General features: G+C 38.0%; 1 protein-coding gene across 18 annotated transcripts in view; it reads left to right on the forward strand.

Moving 5' to 3' along the window:
- The window catches only part of PLEKHA5 (pleckstrin homology domain containing A5), a 268,347-nt gene that overhangs the window by 150,496 nt on the left and 104,885 nt on the right, over positions 1–12,966 (forward strand). The window contains exon 4 of one of the 18 annotated variants that reach the window (XR_010730034.1): positions 4,681–4,715. The exons of the other annotated variants lie outside the window; for them this stretch is intronic. The gene's annotated coding sequence lies outside the window, so the exon portion shown is untranslated. The remainder of the gene's footprint in view (positions 1–4,680; positions 4,716–12,966) is intronic. 18 annotated transcript variants of the gene reach the window in all.

Genomic DNA, 12,966 nt, shown 5'->3' on the forward strand with positions numbered 1-12,966 from the left:
CACCGCCTGGTCAGACATTGATTAGTTTTATTTAAAAACCCCAACCCCAATAGGGTTTTGCAATTAATATATTATTTATGCAGGTGATATACACTGCTCGTAAAACTTAGGGGATATTTTATCGCTTCATACTCATTTTGAAACATCCCCTTAATTTTGTGAGCAGTATAGATAACTTTTCAAGAAAGCATTCCTTTCATTCTGTTATGTGGTTAATTCACAAGTGTTTTTTGTAAAGATCATTCAATCGTATACTTTAACCTTAGATAGAATAATTAGGCTTCTCATTCATTAAATTGTAGTTGTATATAAACCATTGTATTTTACATTAAAAGAGGCCCACCTGACCAGGCGGTTGCGCAGTGGATAGAACGTCGGACTGGGATGCGGAGGACCCAGATTCGAGACCCCGGGCTCACCTCACCAGCTTGGATCCAAGGTCACTGGCTTGAGCAAGGGGTTACTCGGTCTGCTGTAGCCCCCCCCCCCCTCGGTCAAGGCACATATGAGAAAGCAATCAATGAGCAACTAAGGTGTCGCAACGAAAAACTGATGATTGGATGTTACTCATCTTTCTCTGTTCCTGTCTGTCTGTCCCTATCTATTTCTCTCTCTGACTCTCTGTCTCTGTAAAAAAAAAAAAAAAAAGGCCTGAGTACCAACAACTTTTTAAAGCAAAGTGAGTGACATAATTTTACTTTCTTTCAAGAAATCTCACTCTGCTAGCACATTTAAGTTGAGCTAATATTTGGTGGGGGTTTTAAGCATCTTGGGGACACAAGAACCTGAACTAAAGCGATGATGGGATATTAGCCATCTACTCTTACAGGGTGATTTCTGGATGTGAACAAGAAATTTCACCTGATCCTTGAATTCTTGGCAGAAATTATTTTGGTAGATTACAAATTACTTTGGTGGTTCTGTATATTCTAAGAATCATATTTATGTTTTAACCATAAAATATAAATGACATAAAATGTCATTTGAATTTTTCATTTAAAAGTTAAGATTTACTCAGATGACTTACAAGTGAAAGAATTACCTAAATCATTTTAGTCATTTTTGCTTATAATTTACAGATGATCTAAAATGTAATTATGCCTAACACTCAGGATGGATAACAGTTATGAATATGATAGGTACATTTTGTTTGTAGCCATTATGATGTTAACTGAATTATTCTTGCATTACTTCTAAAATTCTTTAAAACCTATTATCAAGTGTTTATTTTGTAGATTCTAAATGTGTATGTTTATTTTATTTAAGCAGTTTTTCCCATGAAATGATTTAGAAATTATCTCTGGATAACCAAAAACGAAAACAGCTTTATACCTGCAGCATTACTTCATACTGATATTTTCCTACTGGGAGAAGCAAGACTTTCAGTTCCTTTTGGGTGCTTTTATAAAACCTGTGCTTTACAATTGTTGTTATTCGTACTCAAATCTTTGATACGAATCAGGAAATGAGAAGGAACATATATAAATTTGTGATAACTTTGAGCAGAGCAGCTAAGAGTGGAAGATGGTTGCGAAGCCTTAAAGCATATGAAGATAGAAAAGAGATACTGGTTTTTTTTTTTAATAAATTTTTATTAATGGTAATGGGATGACATTAATAAATCAGGGTACATATATTCAAAGAAAACATATCTAGGTTATTTTGTCATTAAATTATGTTGCATACCCCTCGCCCAAAGTCAGATTGTCCTCCGCCACCCTCTATCTAGTTCTCTGTGCCCTTCCCCCTCCCCTTAACTCCCTCCCTCCCTCCCTCCCATGTCCTCCCTCCCCCCCACCCCTGGTAACCACCACACTCTTGTCCATGTCTCTTAGTCTCGTTTTTATGTTCCACCAATGTATGGAATCATGTAGTTCTTGTTTTTTTCTGATTTACTTATTTCACTCCGTATAATGTTATCAAGATCCCACCATTTTGCTGTAAATGATCTGATGTCATCATTTCTTATGGCTGAGAAGTATTCCATAGTGTATATGTGCCACATCTTCTTTATCCAGTCTTCTATTGAAGGGCTTTTTGGTTGTTTCCATGTCTTGGCCACTGTGAACAGTGCTGCAATGAACATGGGGCTACATGTGTCTTTACGTATCAATGTTTCTGAGGTTTTGGGGTATATACCCAGTAGAGGGATTGCTGGGTCATAAGGTAGTTCTATTTGCAGTTTTTTGAGGAACCACCATACTTTCCTCCATAATGGTTGTACTACTTTACAGTCCCACCAACAGTGGATGAGAGTTCCCTTTTCTCCGCAGCCTCTCCAACATTTGCTATTACCCGTCTTGTTGATAATAGCTAATCTAACAGGGGTGAGGTGGTATCTCATTGTAGTTTTGATTTGCATTTCTCTAATAACTAATGAAGCTGAGCATCTTTTCATATATCTGTTGGCCATTTGAGATACTGGGTTTAAAATTAAATTAGAGTCAGGAAAGGTTTTATTACCATGCTTCAGATAGACGTAGACTTAGAGTGTGCAAGGCAGTGAGGTAGGAGAGAAGAAGGAGGCTGCGTGGTCATGTCTGTGGAAGAGGGGAAGTGCTTCTAAGGAAAGTGTAGTGTTTTGTTTTGTTTGTTTTCGTACCATTGAGCAGAAATATGTGGGAAGATGTAGGGCAGAACTGAGAAGTCTCGTGGGCTGTGGTACGAGTCACAGAAGGGGCAGCAGTTGAACTTGAAAGATGAGGATTTGAGAAGGATGTAGCTTGGACCTTGGAGGCACCTCTTCTTCACCGTATCTTCTTGTGACTCCTGACAACCTTGTAAATTCTGGGAGCCCAGTTTACTACCCCTTTGTAAAGCGAAGATAGTAATACGTCAGAGCAGCTGTGTGAGGATTGATTGCCAGGTTTTAAGTACAGTATGACAACTGAGCGTGCTCAGCACTGAGCGGGGACCCCAAGTGGTAGTTTAAGGTGATGGTTTTACAAGTCAGTGCTGGGTCAGTGAGGTGCTCCCATATGGTGATTTCTTTTTCTCCAGCCCACCCCTCTGGCAATCTGAGATTATCCAGTTTCTAAATAATGAGAGGAGAATGGGTAGAAGAGAAAAGGGTTAAGACCATAGAAGAATTTGTCGATGGTGGGTAAGTGAATCACTGAGGTTTGGGCAGGATGTCTGGAAGCAGTTAGGTCTAAGTTAAAGGCAAATGGCATGTAGAACTAAATGTGGGGAAAGGAAATATATACTTCTCATGTTTTGAGGAAAAAAAATTACAATATTGTAGATTGCTAATCAGTGGTTATTTCTTCATATAACTAAGGCTTAAAGATTTTAGTTTCTTAAAAAGAGGCAGGGCGCTTTTAGTGTTTTTCTTTTGTTCTTAAAACATTGCCTTTAATTGTAGGCACAGTTTTTCATGCCAGCATATTTTCAGTTTAAAAATAAATTGCAGAAGCAGTCATTGTGGTCGTCAAATTTCAGCATAACATTTTTCTCCTTTTTATTAAAAAATGAAAATAAAATATTTATCTGTATAAAACATTAATGAATTTATCAGTATTTTAAATTTATATTATCTATGGACTACCATAGAACCGATTGATTTAATAAATACAGTAGCTAATATAAAAGTCACTGCTACAAGTATGTTTTTCTTTAACCTAATTTGAGACTGTTTGAGTCTCAAAGTGATAAGACTTTATGATTTCTGTTGATTTATTTGATTAAAAGAATAATGAAATCAAAAAAGTTGTTTAAGTACACATCTGAGCTGTTGACTGTAGTTTCCACCTAAATTTGAATACAGTGGCTTCCATAGTTGCCACACCTCTTTTGCCTTGCTCTAGTCTAGTCTTAACAACACTGTGGGTATGTGGCTGCTTTTATGGGTTGGGTTCCCGTAAGAATCCAAGTCATGATACTGGCTTCATTACCAGGGTTGCCAGAAGAATTGCCAAACCACTCTGATACTCTATTCTTACACTAAATGAAATCCTTTCTTTCTTTCTCATGGGAAATGCATGATTCACAGCAAATCATACAAATGGTTTGCATCAGAGTTTAATAAGAGACAACCAAAATTTCTTCTGTGGGACAGGGTTTTAAAAATACGTATTTGTTTATACATAGTGTATAAATTTTCAATCTCGTTGCCATAGTAACACATATAAAACATTACCTAATAAAGCGTGCTTTGTCTAACATATCATTTAGAAGTGATATTGGCTGTTACTGACAATATGTTAATAGCAACTTCAATATTTATTTCTAAAGTTGGAAAACAGTGAATTTTGTATTAAAACAGTAGTAACTGGGGTTACTCATTATATAAAGGTGTTTTTAAATACACACAAATACAGATATTTCCACAAGAAAGAGTTGCAATACTAAGAAGTAGCCAAGACATAGTTATTAATTGGCCAAAATACTTTTGAAAATTTTCTGAGAGTACAAATAAAGCCTCAAGAGTTCTAACTTCAGGTTAAATCACTCTCTTTACCTCCCGAAGCTTCCCAAAGGAAAAAAGTGGATGAAACCATATTCTTCTTTTAACAGATAGAATGGAGAAATGTAGTTTTGAATATTCTAGTAAGTGTTTTCTTGGAATGTATGTGAGTTGCTTTTTCTAAGGAAAATGAAATGTTTTCTTAACTATGAGCTTCTCCCTTCCCACCTTTTTCTTACTGTTATAATATAGCCTCATTTTAATCACTCCTCTAGGTGGGCCACAGGAAAAGCAGGGACTCTGGATTGCTGTAAGTTCGCTTACCACTGATTGAATTAGGCAAGGCCCAAACATCTGGCTAATGTCATTGTAGAAAAAGATGGCCAGGAAGATTTGAGGAAACTCTGAAAATTCATATATAAAGAGAAACTTTCATCTCACCTCTGGACCGTGTGGTCTGCACGTGATATTTTAGACGAGTGCGGCCAGGATGCGACTGTGAGAGGGCCTGAGTAAGACGGGCCAGTCCTTGATGCTTAATCACATCATTGTGAATGATCCTATCTCCTGAAAATCACAATGCTGTTATTTTTAAATAGGAATAGCTCCTTTCTATACTTGTTTCAAGGAATATTTGTACTAACCAGTGTAGCATTGTTCTAATTTTTAATTTTATTTTTTTTAATTTAGTACTCGGTACCACACCTATTTTTGCAATAATCAAATTTCAGTGTTTTAAGGAACTATTTATATGGTATATTACCTATATATAAATATAAGATTTATGTTTTCTTTTTAAAAAATGTATGATTTCTTGCATTCAACAAAGGTTGCATAGTTTTGGCCTATTATTAAATAGCAGGAATTTTAAACCAGGTTTTTTTTTTGGGGGGGGTTTTGTCAGCTCATTGTTAATTGTGTTGAATATTATCATTTTTGTCCTTGAGTGGTTTGAAATAACATTTTATTAAGAGTGAAACAGCCTGACCAGAGGTGGTACAGTGGATAAAGCATCAACCTGGAACACTGAGGTTACCGTTTCAAAACCCTGGGCTTGCCTGGTCAAGGCACATGTGAGAGTTGATGCTTCCTGCTCCTTCCCATCTCTCTCTCTCTCTCTCTCTCTCTCTCTCTCTTTCTCTTTCTCTCTCTCTCCTCCCCCCAATGAATTTTTAAAAAAGAATGAAATATTTACTTAAGTATTACTAACTTGTATCATTTTACCAGAAATTTAAAACCCTGTATGTTAGCAAACAAATCGGTTTTTTTCTTTCTCTAAACCCTTAATTTTATTGGGGTTTATATTTGAAATGTGCATCAAGTGCATTTTATGCATCTATTTAATGTGTGTGTATGGTGTGGGGGGGGGTCTTTCCTTTCTGTAAAGATGTCATTGGCATGATATTTCCCACTAAAGGAAGACTGTATGCCTGACCAGGCGGTGGCGCAGTGGAGTGTCGGACTGGGATGCGGAAGACCCAGGGGCTGGATAGAGCGTAGGACTGGGATGCGGAAAACCCAGGTTCGAGACCCTGAGGTCGCCAGCTTGAGTGTGGGCTCATTTGGTTTGAGCAAAAAGCCCACCAGCTTGAACCCAAGGTCGCAGGCTCCAGCAAGGGGTTACTTGGTCTGCTGGAGGCTCACGGTCAAGGCACATATGAGAAAGCAATCAATGAACAACTAAGATGTTGCAACTCGCAATGAAAAACTAATGATTGATGCTTCTCATCTCTTTCCGTTCCTGTCTGTCTGTCCTTGCCTATCCCTCTGACTCACTCTCTGTCTCTGTAAAAAAAAAAAAAAAAAAAAGATTGTAGCAGACTGAACTGCAGTGTGACCCTGGAAAGGGAACTGAATTCGGACTTCCCATCTTTAGAGCACTGCCATGCAGTTTTACTTATTCATTCTATAAAAGCACCTGCTACTCCAATGGCACTAAATTGCTGTTTCCATAAATAGGTTATAGGAGTTCTGTAGTTTATCGGCTTTTCCTTTTTATGTAAGCTACCAGAAAGCTCAGAACTGCTGAAAAGTAACACAGCTTAACCTAGCTTTTCGGTACAGTTACCTGCATCATTATTTGATTCACAGTATAGAAGATTTGAAAAGCAATTGGGTAGACTAATGAACTTCTGTCTCCGGTAAACATGTCATTTTTAATTTGTTGTTTATGTAACTTGATAGAAATATCTACTAGTTTATACTCAACTGATTTATTCATCTTAAGATCCTTTGAAACCAAATTATTGTTGAATGAAATAGTTCCACAGAGGCTGTAAATAAGCAGGTCTTCATTTGATCCTCTAGTTACAGTGAATGATTTAATGTCTGGTAGTAAATAGTGAAGGGCAGTGGTCCCCAACCTTTTTTGGGCCACAGACCGGTTTAATGTCAGAAAATATTTTCACGGACCGGCCTTTAGAGTGAGACGGATAAATGTATCACGTGACCAAGACAAGCATCAAGAGTGAGTCTTAGACGGATGTAACAGAGGGAATCTGTTCATTTTTTAAAAATAAAACATCATTCAGACTTAAAAATATAAATAAAACGGAAATAATGTAAGTTATTTAGTCTTTCTCTGCGGACCGGTACCAAATGGCCCACAGACTGGTACCGGTCCGCGGCCCGGGGTTGGGCACCACTGGTGAAGGGGACATAATGCTAAAGAACAGCAATCTGTGTTGCTATGATGCTATTTGTCCATTTCTTGATGTCTTTTCTAAAATAGCATTGATCTAATCATTTTATCTGGGCCTCTGATACAGATACAGCTTGATTCTCAGATTGAGCTAGGGAATATGACCCATTTCCTTCAGCCCTGAACTCTCTGGAATAGCTGAGTCCATTTTTTTTTAAGTGCTGTCACTATTTAAGAACCTTCTCACATACTGCCTTTGCTAGCATGAAAACATAATCTTCCTCTGGAGCTTTTATATTAGAATTACTTTTCTCCTCTATCTTTTTGACATATTAGGGGCAGGTATTTTTGCCAGAAGCAAAAAACAACACCCCCCCAAAAAAAACCCAAGAGACATCACATCTTTATTCTTTAACAACATATAATGAGTAATGGAATAATATGAGTTTTAACCATTACTTGGGTAGGTGCTGTTTTAAACTGTTTTAATTTAAACACTTGACTCAACAGTAATTTAATGACAATGACATATGATAAAAGCCCTGTAGTTGATAATAAAAATAAATAATAATCAAAGATTTGTATTTCAGGGTATATTTATAGTGTTTACTCTTAATCTTCATGAACATCCTCACTAGAAAAGTAAGTTGTAGGGTCCTGGCCCGTTGGCTCAGTGGATAGAGTGTCGAGCGTGTGGACATCCCGGGTCAGGGCACATATGAGAGGCAACCGTCTGCTTCTCTCCTTCTCCTTCTCTTCCCCCTCGCAGCCAGTGACTCGACTGGTCCAAGCGTTGGCCTGGGGCATTGAAGATAGCTCCATTAGTCTGAGCGTGGACCGCAGGTGTTGAGGATAGTTTGGTTGGTCCAGGGGATGGCCCTAGATGGGGATTGCTGAGTGGATCCTAGTCGTGTCACATGCAGGAATCTGTCTCACTGTATCCCATCCTCTCATTTAGAAAAAGAAAAGAAAGTAAGTTTTGTGAGGGCAAGGAAATGTTTTGTTTGTTTTGTTCACCACTATCTCCAGTACCTCAGACAGTTCTGAAGAAACCCAACAACCTCTAACATAGATAGCTACTGGTACTAAATTGAGGGAATTGAGCATGGAGAGGTAAAGAAAGTTGCCTAAGCTCTTAAGTAGAAGAGGTGGGATTCAGAACTAGGTAGTCTGATCCCAAACTTGTGCTCTCAACTGCCATTATTTCCTGCAGTCTCTGTTGTCTCAAGAGAGATAAGAAATGTGGCTTTTGCATGAGAGTTAATCATTGAGGGCTATGATAGCTTAGTGCAGCGTTTCCCAGTGTTGGCCCTATTAACACGTTGACCTGGATACTTTCATGTCAGAAACTTTCTTGCTTATTGTAAGATGTTTAGCAGCTTCCTGGCCTCTACTCAATGACTGCATACCAGTAGCAGCGCTCCAGTTGTGACATTAAAAACTTTCCAGATGTCCCTTGGGAGATGAAATCACTCCCAGTTGAGAAACATTGTTCTGAACCTACACATTAAAATCCCACAGACAGGTGTCTGGAAGAAAGAGGAGGTGAACACCTAGCATTATATTTAGAAAAGTTTAGACATCTTGCTGTGCCACGGTGAGTTCAGAGACAAGACGGGAATTAGTTTGTTCTGTGACTATAAGTACGTTTCATATCAAGACCTGAATTTTAGCCTTTCTTTATAAGTATTCCTCTATCTAGAGACACAAATTTATATAAAACCATATCTTTCCAGTTTCTCCTTTCTATCATGAAGAGCATAAAATCCCTGGCAAGAATTTTAAATATGACACCTTGTCTATCAAAGCTTCAAATGTATTTCAGATAACATAGAGGTATGTTACTTAATATAGTAATAAGGCAGTTTTGATATAATATAGCAAATTTGTTCCTAAAAATCACCCTACTGTTCAAAATCCTGCAATGGAAAACATGGGACTTCTGTGGAAATGGGTTTAGGAGCATACCATTCAAAAAGTACATTATTAGTCCCACACGCAAACTATCATCGGAACCTAATCAAAGAGGTTGCAAAGTTTCACATATATTCAATGGATAAGAAATACACAAATACTGCAAATATTCTTTGCCTTGACGAAGACCTTCAGTTTGCGTGTAGAAATGATCATTGGAAGGGTTTCAGTTTGTGCGTTACTGTGAGTTATTGGGAAGTGCTGGAAGTAGGGATATATGAAACTAGGCAGGAAGTTGTGTCAACTGCGTTTGGATGAGTGTGCTTTATAACACAGGCAGTGAGCTCAAGGAGCTGGTAAGTGTTTGATGTGTTGATGTACAATGTGTGTACTCCTGTGTGGCTGGAATTCTGTGGCGTGCGGTTTTCTGCATTCACTGGAGTGTCTCACAGACAAAGTCATGCATAAACAAATAATGGAGTTTATATGCTATTCAAATCGTTCCATAATATAAGGATCGCACTGGAACACACTACTACACAAGCATCAGTGAAACTGATGATACTCCTGATCTGAATTTTGAGGTCCTTCCAAAAAATAAAACTTATGGACTACCAGAAGGATACCAACTGTAGGATGAAAGCGTATGTTTTATAAATAACGCAGGGGACAAACTGGTTGAGTTGTGCAAAAGCTTGAAACCACTGTCTTTCCTGCCATCCTCCACGGTCCTGTGTACTCCTCCTCTGTACTGAGGACAGTGGTCAGATTTGATACTTCATAGTGGGCCTTCTACCTTCTATAGGGCTCAGTCATTATACATATTAAAGAATTAATGTATTCAGTATTAGAAAAATTCTGTACATTAACAGATGCCTTTATGGAACTTTTTTTTAGACTCATTTGGATTTCATTTACACTGATGTTGTTTATTGGCTGTCACTATCTAAATCATTTTTAGTTTTTATGAATGATTTAGAAATTATGTTTATCTTTTATCAGTGTTATACTTAAAAATGCAACATACTATAAAAATGAAGTGTAAATGCCATTATGATAAGAAGGAACGATTTTGAAATTTAAAAATATCTATAAGGAAATATTTAAATATCTAAAAATACATTTAAAAATACACTTACCTAAGAGCAGTGAGGATGGACAATTCTTGTAGTGGAAAATTACCATGTTCATACAGTTAAGACTGGAATTGATATTTTGCTGTCATATTTTCATTTACTTTAGTTCATTTTTGAGGAAATGATTAGAAAACGTTATTCTAGTTTTTCTATTTGTTAAATATGTTGCTTTATAGGAGATGACAATATTTTTCTAATAGCCTATAAAATCTCATTCTTTTGAATTTAAATTTTATAGAAACCTCTAGTAATTTTGAGTGATTGTAACTTAAAATACATCATTGTACAGCCCTGGCTGGGTAACTCAGTTGGAGCATCGTCCCAATGTGCCAAGGTTGTGGGTTCAATTCTTGGTCAGGACACATGCAAGAATCAACCAGTGAATGCAACAAATTGGAACAACAAATTGATGCTCTTTCTGTCTCTTCTCTTCCCTTTCCCTTCCTTTCTCTCTCTTTCTCATCTTCTTTTCCTCCCAAATTAATAAATAAAAAGTTTTTTAAATGCATCATTGTACAGATTTTGGAACTAATGTTTTAGAAAATGCACTGTGTTTTTTTAAAATTAGTAACCAAGAGCCAGATTTTAGGACTATTGTATAAGTCAGAACAAATGAATAAACATTTGAGAGAATTTCTTTGTTTATTTTATGTTAGCTTTTAGGCAGATATACTAGGAAAGATTATTTCTTTTATTAAAAATAGTAATGGGGCCCTGGCTGGTTGGCTTAATGGTAGAGCGTCGGCCTGGCATGCGGAAGTCCTGGGTTTGATTCCCGGCCAGGGCACACAGGGGAAGCGCCCATCTGCTTCTCCACCCCTCCCCCTCTCCTTCCTCTCTCTCTCTTTTCCCTTCCCGCAGCCGAGGCTCCATTGGAGCAAAGATGGCCTGGGCGCTGGGGATGGCTTCTTGGCCTCTGCCCCAGGCGCTAGAGAAGCTCTGGTCGTGGCAGAGCGAGGCCCCAGAGGGGCAGAGCATCGCCCCCTGGTGGGCGTGCCGGGTGGATCCCGGTCGGGCGCATGCGGGAGCCTGTCTGTCTCTCCCCGTTTCTAGCTTCAGAAACATAAAAAAAAATAAAAATATAAATAAAAAAAATAGTAAAGGCCTTGTAGATTTTATATGAGTTATGTTAATTTGATACCAGAGCTATAAGTAATAAAAGAATATAAATAGATTCATGTTTTATATAGGTTTTAGTCACTGATCTGCTAACTAAGATGGAATGCTAAGATTTTTATTTAGTTTTACTTTAAGATATGGTGATGAAAATGTCAATTTAACTAATACCCACATTTAGGAAAAAGAATATTTGGGCTCCGTTTTATTTATTATTTAAATCTCCTCATTGTCCTACATCCTTGTCTAATGGGTACTCGGATCTATTTAGTGTTCAGATAGTCAGTGTGGTCTCTTGATAGTTACTGCAGAGCCATTTTGTGGTTATTTAGAGCTTCTAGAATATTGGGATTAGAGTCTACTCCGTTCCTCCCAGGTGAAATGACATATAGCACGGGAAATAATGCAATATATAGGGAGTTATTTGTTGTTTTTGTGCAGGATTGGATTTTATAAGAAGAATTTGTATATTTCTGTTCTATCACTCAGCCAACTCTAGCTTAAATGCTGCTTCCGGCCCTGGCCGGTTGGCTCAGCGGTAGAGCGTCGGCCTGGCGTGCGGGGGACCCGGGTTCGATTCCTGGCCAGGGCACATAGGAGAAGCGCCTATTTGCTTCTCCACCTCCCCCCCCCCCCTTCCTCTCTATCTCTCTCTTCCCCTCCCGCAGCCAAGGCTCCATTGGAGCAAAGATGGCCCGGGTGCTGGGGATGGCTCCTTGGCCTCTGCCCCAGGTGCTAGAGTGGCTCTGGTCGCGGCAGAGCGACGCCCCGGAGGGGCAGAGCATTGCCCCCTGGTGGGCAGAGCTTCGCGTGCCGGGTGGATCCCGTTTGGGTGCATGCGGGAATCTGTCTGACTGTCTCTCCCCATTTCCAGCTTCAGAAAAACACACACACACAAAAAAAAATGCTGCTTCCGAAGGAGAAACTTGAAGGGAAAAAAGTTACTCTCCATTTTCATTACTAAAGTGACTAATCCCTATCACAGGTTACTTTACCCCCTTCTTCCCATAGTATGTTTTACTGTTTAAATATCAGAATGTACATACCTTGACACATTCATAATGCTCATCACATTTGAATACTTCAGTATTTTCCACTTATCTCTAGAGGCTGTGTTTTCTTAGTTATTCTGTTACCAACTTACTGCTTCTTACATAAAGTCTTATCTCCCATGAGACGTTAGTTTCCACTATTGTATGTTTTTAAATCAGCAGGTAAGAAAGTCATTTGTAGGTAGTGTGGTATGTAGTAAAAATACCACCCAAATAAGTATCTAAAACCCACCAAATCTTAATGTCTATTGAATATGTTTGTATAAAGACAAACCACTACAAAAAGCTGATAGTTTAGCAGTCCTATGTGCTTAGTAGACCAATTAAAGAAATAGTAGAAACACATTATATTCCATCAATAATCATTCTACTATCACAATAGTTAGTACGAAAAATTTTAAAAACTGTATCTGTACTTTTTATTTTATACAGTTTTAGTTTTATTTAATGGGTAGAATTTCAAGTACTGAGTTACCAATAAAATAATACTAACGGATGTTAGGATTTGGAAAAGGAACTTAAGTATCTAAAGTTTGCCAGAAAGTCTGTGGCTTGTGGGTATACAGCTCCCAAAATTCAGAGCACATGTAATAACCTCTTATGATTAAAAGCAGTATTCAATATAATGTACTAAAATTTTTTTCTGTAATGAAAGTAAATTTTCTAAGATCAGGCACACCAATGATAGGTTGTACTGTACAG

Source organism: Saccopteryx bilineata, chromosome 1 (assembly GCF_036850765.1).
Source record: "Saccopteryx bilineata isolate mSacBil1 chromosome 1, mSacBil1_pri_phased_curated, whole genome shotgun sequence".
Taxonomy (NCBI): Eukaryota; Metazoa; Chordata; class Mammalia; order Chiroptera; family Emballonuridae; genus Saccopteryx; species Saccopteryx bilineata.